General features: G+C 53.0%; 1 protein-coding gene across 2 annotated transcripts in view; it reads left to right on the top strand.

The window, feature by feature from the left end:
• Window positions 1-12817, top strand: part of LOC147092857 (calpain-1 catalytic subunit-like) — a 105812-nt gene that overhangs the window by 62963 nt on the left and 30032 nt on the right. The window lies entirely within an intron of this gene.

Raw genomic sequence — 12817 nt, 5'->3', positions numbered from 1 at the left:
GAGCGGGCAGGGAGTGAGGGGGAGGGGATAGAGTGGGCACGGAGTGAGGGGGAGGGGTTAGAGCGGGCACGGAGTGAGGGGAAGGGGTTAGAGCGGGCACGGAGTGAGGGGGAGGCGATAGAGCGGGCACATGGGCTTATCGACCGCGAGTGAGCCTGAGGTGCGGATCTCACCCGAGCGGAGTGTGGTGGGCGACTGAATGGTACCGCACAGAAGGAGACCATTCGGCCCATCCTGCCTGCAAGTTGCTCCCACTCGCGATTAGTCCCACTCACCTGCTCTTTCCCCATAGCCCTGCAAATTTTCCCCTTCAACTATTTATCCAATTCCATTTTGAAAGTTACTGTTGAATCTGCTTCCACCGCCCTTTCAGGCAGCGCGTTCCAGATCACAACAACTCACTGCGTGAAAACATTCTCCTCATCTCCTCCCTCTGGTTCTTTTGTCAATTATCTTCAATCTGTGTCCTCTGGTTACCGACCCTCCTGCCACTGGAAACAGTTTCACCTCATTTGCTCTTTCAAAACCCTTCATGATTTTGAACACCTCTATTAAATCTCCTCTTAACCTTCTCTGCTCTAAGGAGAACAACCCCAGCTTCTCCAGTCTCTCCACGTTACTGAAGTCCCTCAGCCCTGGTACCATTCTGGTCAATCTCCTTTCAACCTTTTCCAATCTAAGGAGAACAACCCCTGCTTAGAGTCGTAGGCCTAGAAATTCGGTTGGTAGCGCCAGCGATTAGCGCCTAAAGAACCCGAGAATTGGGGCGTTACCCAATGTTCGGGCGGGCGCAGTGAATATAGCGCCACCTCCCATATTGAGTATCCTTTTAGCGCTGGCGCTAACTCTTTGCGCGCGCCCGCGGTCGCAGGCAGTTCATGACGTCATTTCAGTGTGCAGCGCCTTTTTGGCGCCCCGGACCGGATATTCGGTGGCGCCCGGAACCTTTGCACCTAGCGCTATTAGTGACAGTTCGATGGAACGTTACCAGGCCCTTCTCGTAGTCGGGGGGCGCTATTTAAAGGGGACAGCTCTAGTATAAAAGCTGCAGCCGCTTGGCCTGTTCATTGTGATCGTTGCTGGAGAGAGTTGGTGAGCTACTGTGGAGCAGATTTTTTTGAATTTAGCCTTAGAATACTTGGGACCTTCAAACCTGTCCGGAGCAGTTGGAGCGCTACACCTAACAGCGTTTTGACCGACTGGCATCGGAATGGGAGCTGCTTTGGATGGCAACGTCCTCATGGCCGGACACTGTGAAGAGGCAGAGAGACGGCGGGAGAGAGGGCCGGGATTGGCCAGAAGGAGGAGGGGCAATGGAGGTCGGCCAATCCGAGGGTACGCTGCGAGGGTATTCAGGCAGCAGGTCTCATACCTTGCTATGTCGGAGGAGCAGTGTGTGCGAAGGCTTCGATTCGGGAAGGAGGTTGTAACTGAGCTGTGCCACCTGCTTGCTGAGGATCTGCAGCCGAGTCTACGGTGCAGGACCTCCGTTAAAGTGACTGTTGCCCTCAATTTCTATGCCACCGGATCCTTTCAGTCAGCCACTGGGGACATTGCAAATATCTCTCAGTTTGCAGTCCATTGTTGCATCCGGCAAGTTACAGCTGCCCTTTATAGACGAAGGCGTCAATTCATCACCTTCCCTCTGAGCCTGGAGAAGCAGGCGGAGCGCGCGCAGGGCTTCGCTGCTATTGCGGACTTCCCCATGGTGCAGGGGGCGATTGATTGCACACACGTGGCTTTGCGGGCGCTGTTAAATCCGTGTATCTTGATGTTGTGTGTCCTTCAATAACTAGATAAGAGACTGCAGAGAACAATCAACAGGTGTTTACTGGATGAGGGTTACTCTAAAACTAACTATACAGATCCCTACTCAGGGTTATATACAGGTGTGGTCACTGCCGGTACTACAGTATACAGGAGCTGTAAAAAATAGTTCTCCCCTTAAAGGTACATACACTACAATTCCTCCCCTTTTAGATTAACAGTACCATAACATTCATTTAACAATTAAATATCAACTAATTACAATTAACACTTTTAACATGCAACATTAACTGAAAATAGTCTATTTATAAATTCAGTCTTTGGGGAGGCTTCCTGATCCTTTCTGGATAGTGCCTTTCCTGAATGTCTTGCTCTTGGTGCGGAGGCGATTCTGCCCCCCTGTCGTCAGTTGGTTCATCAGCTTCTGATGCTACTGTTTCTGGGGTAGATGCTACCTGTATGCCGGGTTCATCACCAGGTACGCGAGACATGGGGTTGACTCGTTCCTGTGACTCTAGGATCTGGTCAACATGGCGTCTCACAATGTTCTCCCCAACATCCACTGTGTACATTAGTGGCCCCTGCCGTGTGCATATCGTTCCTGGTTGCCATTTCTCTGTTCGGTAGTCGCGGGCCAAGACTGGTTGCCCTACATTGAAGCTCCTTGTCGGCTTCTCATTGATGTGCTGGAATTGCTTATTCTCAACATCTCTTCGTACATTTGGTCTGAGCAAATCCAGACGAGATCTCTACCTTCGGTTAAAGAACATCATGGCCGGGGTCTGGTTGGTGACTGCATGTGTCGCATTTCTGTAGGCTAACAGGAAATTGTCCACCTTATGCTGCAGTGGAATGTCGTCATCGCATATGGCCCTTACTGTTTTTTAAAAGGTTTGTACGAACCTCTCAGCCAATCCATTTGTGGCTGGATGATACGGGGCGGATGTGTAATACCTTACCCCATTCCTTTTCATAAATCTTCGAAACTCTTCAGACACAAACTGTGGTCCGTTATCAGAGCAAATCTGCTCTGGCAAGCCGTTCCTGGCAAATATGGTCCGTAGGACTGCAATAGTTTTCTCCGTGGTGGTGGAGGACATTTTGATCACCTCAGGCCATTTTGAGTGCGCATCCACGGCTATTAAAAACATTGGCCTAGAAATTCAGTTGCGTTTGCGCCCAATTAGGGGCGAAAGAGTGGGTTGCGCCGGAAGTTGCGCAGCGCCCGAAATTAGGTGGGCCCTAACATCGGCGTTAGCCGGTAGCGCTGCGCTGGCACCGATGACGTCATCGGTGTGCGCAGTGCCTCGGTACCGCCCGAAACCACGCCGATCCCCATCTTCAGTAGCGGCCGCCTCATCCGTGGCGGCCGCTAACAACATCGGGAGACCGGGACCTTACAGCAGCCTTAGCGGGGCGCTTTAAGGTGGAGGTGCGGCCGGCCGCTTTTTCGGCGGCCGCCTGCACGCACCTCCTTCCCCGGCCTCCTCCACCCCCCCCCCGCGGCATTGCCGGCTGGTTTCCGTGGAGCCCGGCACTTCTCCGTTGTGCCAGGCTCTTTTGCCGGCACTCGCATTCGGGGCTCCGGCCGTTGCAGGCACCTCCCCCTTAAGAGAAGGGGGAGGCCTGCAGTACAGCAGCCTGCCGCACCGCATCGGGTGGCGCAGCGGGACCGGCAGCGCTGAAATTCACTTTCAGCGCCCCAAGCGGGGCGGCCAAACCCTGGAACAGCGCCCGGTTCCGCTTTGGGGCGCTGAAAGTGAATATGGGGCGGGCACAACTGGCTCCGTGGCGGGCGCAAAATTGTCGGCGCAAACGAGCTGGCGGGGCCATACCCAATTTCTAGGCCATTGAGTCCATGAATGGACCAGCAAAATCAATATGCACCCGTTGCCATGGAGATGAGGGCCACTCCCATGCGTGTAGAGAGGCATGTGGTGGTGCATTTTGGACCTTCTGGCATCCTGAGCAGCTCTTTGTCAGGTCCTCGATTTGCTGATCGATCCCCGGCCACCACACATAAGCCCTAGCAAGGCTTTTTATTTTCACCCCTCCCAGATGGCCTTCGTGAAGCTCATTGAGCACTCTCTCCCTTAACTTGGGTGGAATTACCACTCGGGATCCACACATCAAGGTCCCCTGGCATACTGACAGCTGTTCTCTTCTGGATGAGAATGCTGGCAACAGTGAGTCGCCATGTGTTGGCCATCCCTTCACCGTCAAGTCATATACCCGAGACAGTGTCGGGTCATTTCGGGTCTCCTTCTCTATATCAGCGTTAGTTACTGGCAAGCGTTCAATTATAGTCGAATAAAATATTTCGACAGGGTCCACTGCTGGTGCTTCCTCCGCAGTAGGCAGTGGCAGGCGTGATAGCCCATCAGCGTTTCCATGCTGTTTCTTGCACTTATACTCGATTTCATATTGGTTCGCCCCTAGAAAAAGGGACCATCTTTGTAGCCGTTGCGCAGTCATCACCGGAACGCCCTTCTTTGGATTAAAGATGGAGACAAGTGGTTGGTGGTCAGTCAGCAAGGTGAACTTCTGCCCGTGTAGATAGTGGTTGAACATTTTCACTCCCCACTCTAGGCTGAGGGCCTCCCTGTCAATCTGGGCGTAGTTACGCTCGGTTGAGGTTAGTGACCGAGACGCAAAGGCTACTGGCCTCTCAGAGCCGTCCGGGAATTTGTGCGACAGCACCGCTCCAATGCCATAGGGTGATGCATCACACGCCAACCGAATTGGTAGTGCTGGGTTGAAATGAGCCAACACCTCTTTTGATGTGATCAATTCTTTGCACTTCTGGAAAGCTCGTTTACATTCGTCATTCCACTTCCATGGTACCCCCATTTGCAGTAGGGTGTTCAGTGGGTGTAGTACTGTATACAAATTCGGCAAGAAGTTATGGTAGTAGTTCACCAGCCCGATGAACGACCTCAGTTGTGACACATTTTCCGGTGCTGGCCTTGACTACTGCCTCAACCTTTTCAGGGGACTTATGTAACCCCTCTTCATCAATAACGTGGCCACAATACGAGATCTGCTTCTGGAAAAACTCGCATTTGTGGCGATTAGCTCGGAGCCCATATTCCTTCAATCTAGTGAGCACCTGCTCCAGGTTGGCGAGGTGATCACTGTCATTTTTGCCCGTGACCAGGATGTCGTCCAAATAACACTGGGTCCCTGGAATCCCTTGCAGGACTTGATCCATTGCCCTTTGCCAAATAGCTGGAGCTGATGCTACCCTGAACACCAGCCGGTTGTATTGGTAGAGACCTTTATGAGTGTTGATCGTGAGGTACTGTTTCGAGGCTTCTTCTACCTCCATTTGCAGGTACGCCTGGGCCAGATCAATCTTCGTGAAGCATTTCCCTCCAGATAGCGAGGCGAAAATATCTTCAATCCGCGGAAGCGGATATTGTACAGTGTGAAGGACTGGGTTCACTGTCACCTTAAAGTCCCCACAGATGCGAACCTTCTTTGGTTCCCCAGGCGTATTACTCAACGACCTCTTCATTACAGGAACGATGGGTGTAGCCCACTCGCTCCAGTCCACTTTGGACAGTACTCCTGAACGTTCCAAACCTTCCAGCTCTGCTTCGACGGCTGGGCGGATCGCATAAGGTACCGGTCTGGCCTTAAAAAACTTTGGGCTTGCATTTTCCTCTATTTTGATTGTCGCTGTTATGCCTTTTAGTGTTCCGAGTCCCTCCTGGAACACTTCTTGTGCGTCAGTTAGCATTTTTGACAGTCGTCCAGGTGTGACGTCGTCATCCTTTTTGGCATCTACAGTCAGTGCTTGTATGGACTGCCAATCTAGCTGTATCTTCCGGATCCATTCACGTCCTAGTAGTGGTGGTCCTCCATCTGGCAATACATATAGGTCCATTTTTGGTGTTTCCTTGCCGTTATATACAACGTTCACCCTTATTTTTCCTTTGGGGTAGACTTTTTGCCCCGTGTACGTCTTCAAGACAATCTCCGTATCTCTCAAGGGTGTATGTGAGAATAGCCGCTTGTAGTCCCTTCGGTTTATGACTGTTAGGGCTGATCCTGTGTCCAATTCCATTTTCACTTGGACTCCGGCTATCTTGAGCGTGACCCAGATAGTTTGGTGATCCTCTGTTTTGATCACATTATGTAGTTTCAGACAACCCAGCTCCTTGCTTCCGGAGTCTGTATCACTCTTCTGTTCGTCTGAACTACTCTCCGTCACCTTATGTACCTTCTTGTACTTCTCCTGTGGGGATTTCTTGCTGCTGGTTTTCTTTTCCGACCTGCAGACTCTTGGTATGTGTCCTAGTTTTCCACACTGTCTGCACACTTGGTCCTTGAACCAGCAATCCTTATGGTCGTGTGTTGTTCTGCCGCAGCGATAGCACTTCACTTCACTTCACAGGCAGCACGGTGGCATAGTGGTTAGCACTGTTGCCTCACAGCGCTAGGGACCCGGATTCAAATCCGGCCTCGGGTGACTGTCTGTGTGGAGTTTGCACATTCTCCCCGTGTTTGCGTGGTTTTCCTCCGGGTGCTCCGGTTTCCTCCCACAGTCCAAAGATGTGCGGGTTAGGTTGATTGGCCATGATAAAAATTGGCCCTTAGTGTTAGGGGAGATTAAATATGTGGGGTTACGGGGTTAGGGCTTGGGTGGGATGGCTGTCGGTGTAGGGACCGGGTGCTAGGGTTTGGATGATCAGCCATGATCTCGTTGAATGGCGGAGCAGGCTCGAAGGGCCGAATGGCCTACTCCTGCTCCTATCTTCTATGTTTCTATGTTTCTATGTTCCGTATGACATTTCATTTGTGCCATATTCTTGCGGTCTCCGTTGTATCTCTGCCGCGCCCCGTGCTGCTGCTTCGTGTGATACTGCCATGCTGAAAGCCTTGTCCAGCGTAAGATCCTTTTCTGATAGAAGCCGTTTCTGGGTTCCTTCACTTTGAAGCCCACACACAAACTTGTCCCTTAAAGTATCTGCTAGTCCCGTTCCAAACTGGCAGTGTTTCGATAGCTTGCGCAGTTCCGTTAAAAACTCAACATTACTTTCATCTTTATGCTGGTTCCTTTTGTGAAACTTAAATCTTTCCGCTATCAGCAGCGGTGTGGGGTCTAAGTGGTCCTGTAGGATTGACACTATGTTTTCAAAATCCTTTTCCACTGGCTTCTCTGGGGTTACTAGGTTTCGCAGTAAGCCATACGTTTTTGCACCCATTGAATTCAACAATACCAGCGCTTTCCTGTCATCTGGCACTTCATTCGCCTTGCAGTACACTTCTATGCGTTCGACATATGTCGTCCAATCTTCGACTTCATTGTCGAACGCTGTGACACTGCCACTCTTTGGCATCCCTGGGTGTGGTTAGACTGGCTCAAAATGGCGTCTCCCGCGCTCTCCCTTCTTCTCCGCTGCGGCTCAAAATGGCGTCTCCCGCGCTCTCCCTTCTTCGCCACTGCGGCTCAAAATGGCGTCTCCCGCGCTTTCCTGTCTTCCCCGCTGACGCTGCTCGCCCCCTGAACACCGCCTCTCTCTCTCGTTGACGCCGCTCGGTCCTGAACAGCGGCTGCGCCCTGTGCGCTCTACCCTCTCGCTTCTCGCGTCGACGCCGCTCGGTCCTGAACAGCGGCTGCGCCCTGTGCGTTCTACCCTCTCTCTTTTCCCGTCGACGCCGCTCGGTCCTGAACACCGGCTGCGCCCTGTGCGCTCTACCCTCTCTCTTCTCCCGTCGACGCTGCTCGGCCTTTTCCTGTGCCGTCGGTCGGCTCTAGCCACTGCTGTGCGGGAAGGGTCTGTACCGTACCTGTTGCCAGCCAGTTTCGCTGGAGTCTCCGTTGGATGGTCGACGCCCGTGCTTCTGGAATCGGCCTTCTTCTGCAGAGTTGCAGGTAGGTTCGAATCTGCTCGTCGCCAATGTTAAATCCGTGTATCTTGATGTTGTGTGTCCTTCAATAACTAGACAAGAGACTGCAGAGAACAATCAACAGGTGTTTACTGGATGAGGGTTACTCTAAAACTAACTGTACAGATCCCTACTCAGGGTTATATACAGGTGTGGTCACTGCCGGTACTACAGTATACAGGAGCTGTAAAAGGTAGTTCTCCCCTTAAAGGTACATACACTACAGGCGCCATTACTCAATCCTGAGGACTTCCGCAACCGCAAGGGGTTCCACTCCCTCAATGTGCAGCTGGTCTGTGACCACTGCCAAATGATCATGGCAGTCAACGCCCAATTCCCAGGGAGCAGCCACGATGCCTTCATCCTGCGGCAGACCTCAGTTTGTGACCTTTTTGAGGGGCCGGCTCGCCCACGAGGCTGGCTTCTTGGGGGCAAGGGCTATCCTCTCTGCCCATGGCTCATGACACCACTCCGTTTGGCCGCCACCCCAGCAGAAGAGCTGTACAACAGCAGCCATCAGGCGACCAGGAACATTGTAGAGCACATTATTGGTGTGCTCAAACAGCGTTTCCGCTGTCTGGACCATTCGAGGGGAGCCCTGCAGTACTCGCCGGAGCAAGTGGGTCACATCGTCGTCGTCTGCTGCATGCTCCACAACTTGGCGATGCGACGCACCCAGCCAATTCCAGCTGTCCCTCAAGGTCCAGCAGAGCAGGCGGACGAGGAGGAGGAGGAGGAGGACGAGCAGGCGGACGAGGAGGAGGAGGAGGAGGAGGAGGAGCATGCGGACGAGGAGGAGGAGGAGGAGGAGGAGGAGGAAGATGGAAGGGCTCCTGAAAGTGGAAGGGCCATCCGTCAGAGGCTCATCAGGACTCGGTTCCAGGCCCCTCTGGCGGAATGATGGGTGTCATTCGTCCTGCGCACTTCGGATCTTTGAAAGGCTCTGAAGGCCAGCATGACTATAAATAGTTACGTGTACCATTGCAAATTAAAACTTTTCTTTATTGTCACAAAAGTCCTTCCTTCCAGCATAACAACGTCATGTCAACAGAAACCATAACTAACAAAATAACAGTTAACTCTTCGGCAAAGCCGCAAAACTAAACAAACCATTTCCAACAATCACAACAGGTGAGGGAGTCCTTGAATTTGGCCAAAGAAACGTCTCTGCACCTCCCTCTACTGCTGGCCCCTTGATGGAGAACGACTTCTCTTTCGCGGTCGTCCCCTTCCCTCCCTGCTGCTCCTACGTAATTGAACCCCAGTGGCGGGGTCAAGGCTGGGGGACGCCTGCTGACTGTGTGGAAGCGCAGAAGCCCCTGAGGGACAGCCTGGCCGACCTCTGGTCTTGGAGGGTGCGGACGCAGGCTGCTTGATCTGAGCATGGCTGGAAGCAGTGTGCCCTGCAGGTGGTGGCAGCTGCATTGCAGACGTACCAGCGGTGGCATGAGCAATGGTCACCTGCCAAGAGAGGACACCTGCACCATGGTCGGACGACACACTGGCTCTCTGAGGGGACCGGTTCGGCTCAACCGCCACAATCGCCTGCTCCACTGATTCCTGGCCTTGTATGGTACTGGAAGGGCCCGGGGTGATCCTAGCTGATGCAGATAGGGTGGCTGCAGTGAGAGTTCGCGTAGCCTCAATCTGGGTGTGGACGAGGCCAGCAAGTGACTGCGTGGCAGCAGTGAGGACCTGTGTGGCAGGTGCCAGTGCTTCGGAGAAGCCCTGGACAGTTCTTTCCATTGCTTCGGACAAGGCCGGAGCAGTCCGTTCCACTGCCTCGGACAAGCCCTGGACAGACCTTTCCAGGGATTGTCCGAAGCTCTGAACAGTCCTTTCCATAGCAGCCTTGAAGCCCTGGAGAGTCCTCTCCATTGCTGCCCCGAAGCCCTGGACAGTCCTCTCCATTGCTGCTCCAAAGTCCAACACACTCTTTGCCAGTGTTTCTATCGACTGAGGCATCCTCCCCACTGCAGCCATCAGCTCAGTGTGCCTGAGCTGGGCCTGGGTGCTCATTTCAGCCAGGCTACGCACCTCCTCTGCACTCTGTGCAGCAGTCATCACTCCCTGCCTTGCCCTCCGGGGAGCCGGTGGCCGAACTTGCCTACCCCCCTCGCGTTGCTGCATGCTGCTTGTTCCGGCAACTGGCTCATCAGCAGAGCACCCCCCCCTCCCCTCCAGGGAACTACTATCCCCAGTCTGCTGATGTGTACGCTCCCCTGAAGTTGGAACGGATGCTCCGGCTTCCTCCTGATCCTCGCCTCCGGAGGCACTGGCACTGGCAGCTTCAGGGCCCGGATCCCGAGTTGGTGATGCAGCATCTGAAAGCAGGGAGGTGGAAGAGTGGCTTTAGCAAAAGGTCAGGTTGGCGGCAAGGCATGCCAGATTGCGGCAAGGCTCTGACATGGCTGCACACTGAGAAAGCATGCTGGCGGGGGGACCAAGTGGAAGGAGACAGCTGAAAAAGGTGAGAGCCTTACCCTCGCTGTCGAGAAGGGGGTCGGCAGCTGCAGTGGTAACAGGACCACTCAGACGTCCTCCAAGAATCTGGTGCACTCTCTCCTCGAGATCCGTGAGAGTGACCACTTGTGGAGGTCCGCCACCGGTTCGACGCTGGTCCTTTCGGATCGTCGCCAGCTTGGACTGCAGGGGAAAGAAGGGGAAGTTCTGTTACATGATGCCTTGAGAGATCATCTCATGCCCCCCATGGTGCAAGAGCCCTTACATGATGCCTTGAGAGATCATCTCATGCCCCCCATGGTGCAAGAGCCCTTACATGATGCCTTGAGAGATCATCTCATGCCCCCCATGGTGCAAGAGCCCTTACATGATGCCTTGAGAGATCATCTCATGCCCCCCATGGTGCAAGAGCCCTTACATGATGCCTTGAGTCAAATGTCCATGTGTGTGCCCAGAAAGGGCCATGGGTGCTTGCTGACAGATGGCCATTGGGGCATCGTGGCAACAGGGTGCGCGAAGTCAGGTGCAGATGGAGGGAATCAGAAGTTTGCATAAACAACACTCACCCTAACGACCCGAGTGAGGTCGTTGAATTTCTTCCTGCACTGAACAGGGCTCCTGGTCGCCATGCTGCTGGAGTTGACCCTCTGAGAAACATCCCTCCAAGCTCGGCGGTAATCCTTTTGATTCGGCCTCCTGCCATTGTCAGGATACAGAACATCTCGACGGCGCTCCACTGCGGACACCAACTCCTCCAGAGCCTCAGTGCTGAAGCGCTCTGCTCTCTGTCTCACCTTCTCCATCCTGACCAAGTTTTTTGCGCCAGAGAAGGAAGAGCGCCGATTCTGAGGCCTACAGGGCATTGAGTGTGGAAGCTGAGGCTGACTGACCCACCCCTTTAAGAGCCGGCCGGCGCCTGGAAGTCTCGTGGTTATCGGTAATTGAGATCACCTGCGCTGCGCCCGTCCGCGCCGATATTGGGTAGCGCCGGAAGTTTTGCGCCTTAGGAGGCCCGTGCAACATCTGAATTCGCGCCTCAATCCCCTTTGGGGGTGATGCAACCCAATATCGCGCCAGGCGGCGATAACTTTCGTCTGGCTATAAACTTTGCGCAGCGCCAGTTCTAACGCCTCAAGCGGGGCGATATCCAATTTCGAGGCCTCAGAGTTATACAGCACAGAAAGAGGCCCTTCGACCCATCGTGTCCGCGCCGGCCATCAAGCCCTGTCTATTCTAATCTCATTTTCCAGCACTTGGTCCGTAGCCTTGTATGCTATGGCGTTTCAAGTGCTCATCTAAATGCTTCTTGAATGTTGTGAGGGTTCCTGCCTCTACTACCCTTTCAGGCAGTGAGTTCCAGATTCCAACCATCCTCTGGGTGAAAAAGTTTTTCCTCAAATCCCCTCTAAACCTTCTGCCCCTTACCTTGAAACTATGCCCCCTGGTTATTGACCCCTCTACTAAAGGGGAAAAGTTCCTTTCTATCTACCCTATCTATGCCCCTCATAATTTTGTACACCTCAATCAGGTCCCCCCCTAGCCTTCTCTGCTCTAAGGAAAACAACCCCAGCCTGTCCAGTCTCTCTTCATAGCTGAAGCACTCCAGCCCAAGTAACATCCTGGTGAATCTCCTCTGCACCTTCTCCAATGCAATCACATCCTTCCTATAGTGTGGCGACCAGAACTGCACACAGTATTCCAGCTGTGGCCTAACTAGCGTTTTGTACAGCTCCATCATAACCTCCCTGCTCTTATATTCTATGCCTCAGCTATATTTATAAAGCGCTTTTTACGTAGTAAAACGTCCCAAGGTGCTTCACAGGAGCGATTATCAAACAAAATTTCACTCCGAGCCACATAAGGAGATATTAGGGTAGATGACCAAAAGCTTGGTCAAAGAGGTAGGCTTTATAAAACAGAGTGACCACAGCCAACGAACTGGAAGCAGTGCAAAGCCTGTGGTGGTTTAAATATAAATGTACAATAATATAGTCATCATCCTAGAATCAGAGAAATTTACGGCACAGAAGGAGGCGTGTCCGCGCCGGCTGACAAAGAGCTATCCAACCTAATCCCACTTTCCAGCTCTTGGTCTGTAGGTTACGGCACTTCAAGTGCATATCCAAGTATTTTTTAAATGTGATGAGGGTCTCTGCCTCTCCCACCCTTTCAGGCAGTGAGTTCCAGACCCCCACCACCCTCTGGGTGAAAAAAGTTCTCTTCAACTCCCCTCCAATCCTTCTACCAATTATTTTAAATCTGTGCCCCCTGGTTGTGGGTTCAAGTCCCCACTCCAGAGACAGTGTAAGAGTGCCTAACCTTCTCTGCTCCAAGGAGAACAACCCCAGCTTCTCCAGTCTCTCCACGTCACTGAAGTCCCTCATCCCTGGTACCATTCTGGTCAATCTCCCCTTAACCTTCTCTGCTCCAAGGAGAACAACCCCAGCTTCTCCAGTCTCTCCACGTCACTGAAGCCCCTCATCCCTGGTACCATTCTCGTAAATCTCCCCTTAACCTTCTCTGCTCTAAGGAGAACAACCCCAGCTTCTCCAGTCTCTCCACGTAACTGAAATCCCTCATCCCTGGTACCATTCTGGTCAATCTCCCCTTAACCTTCTCTGCTCTAAGGAGAACAACCCCAGTCTCTCCAGGTGACTGAAGTCCCTCGTTCCTGGTCAATCTCCTGCTATAT

Source organism: Somniosus microcephalus, unplaced genomic scaffold (genome assembly GCF_052327205.1).
Source record: "Somniosus microcephalus isolate GS21.2 unplaced genomic scaffold, FLI_Smic_1.0 unresolved_chr2, whole genome shotgun sequence".
In the NCBI taxonomy this organism is placed as follows: Eukaryota; Metazoa; Chordata; class Chondrichthyes; order Squaliformes; family Somniosidae; genus Somniosus; species Somniosus microcephalus.
The sequence above is the reverse complement of the archived record's forward strand: the minus strand, read 5'-3'. Positions and strand labels throughout refer to the sequence as shown.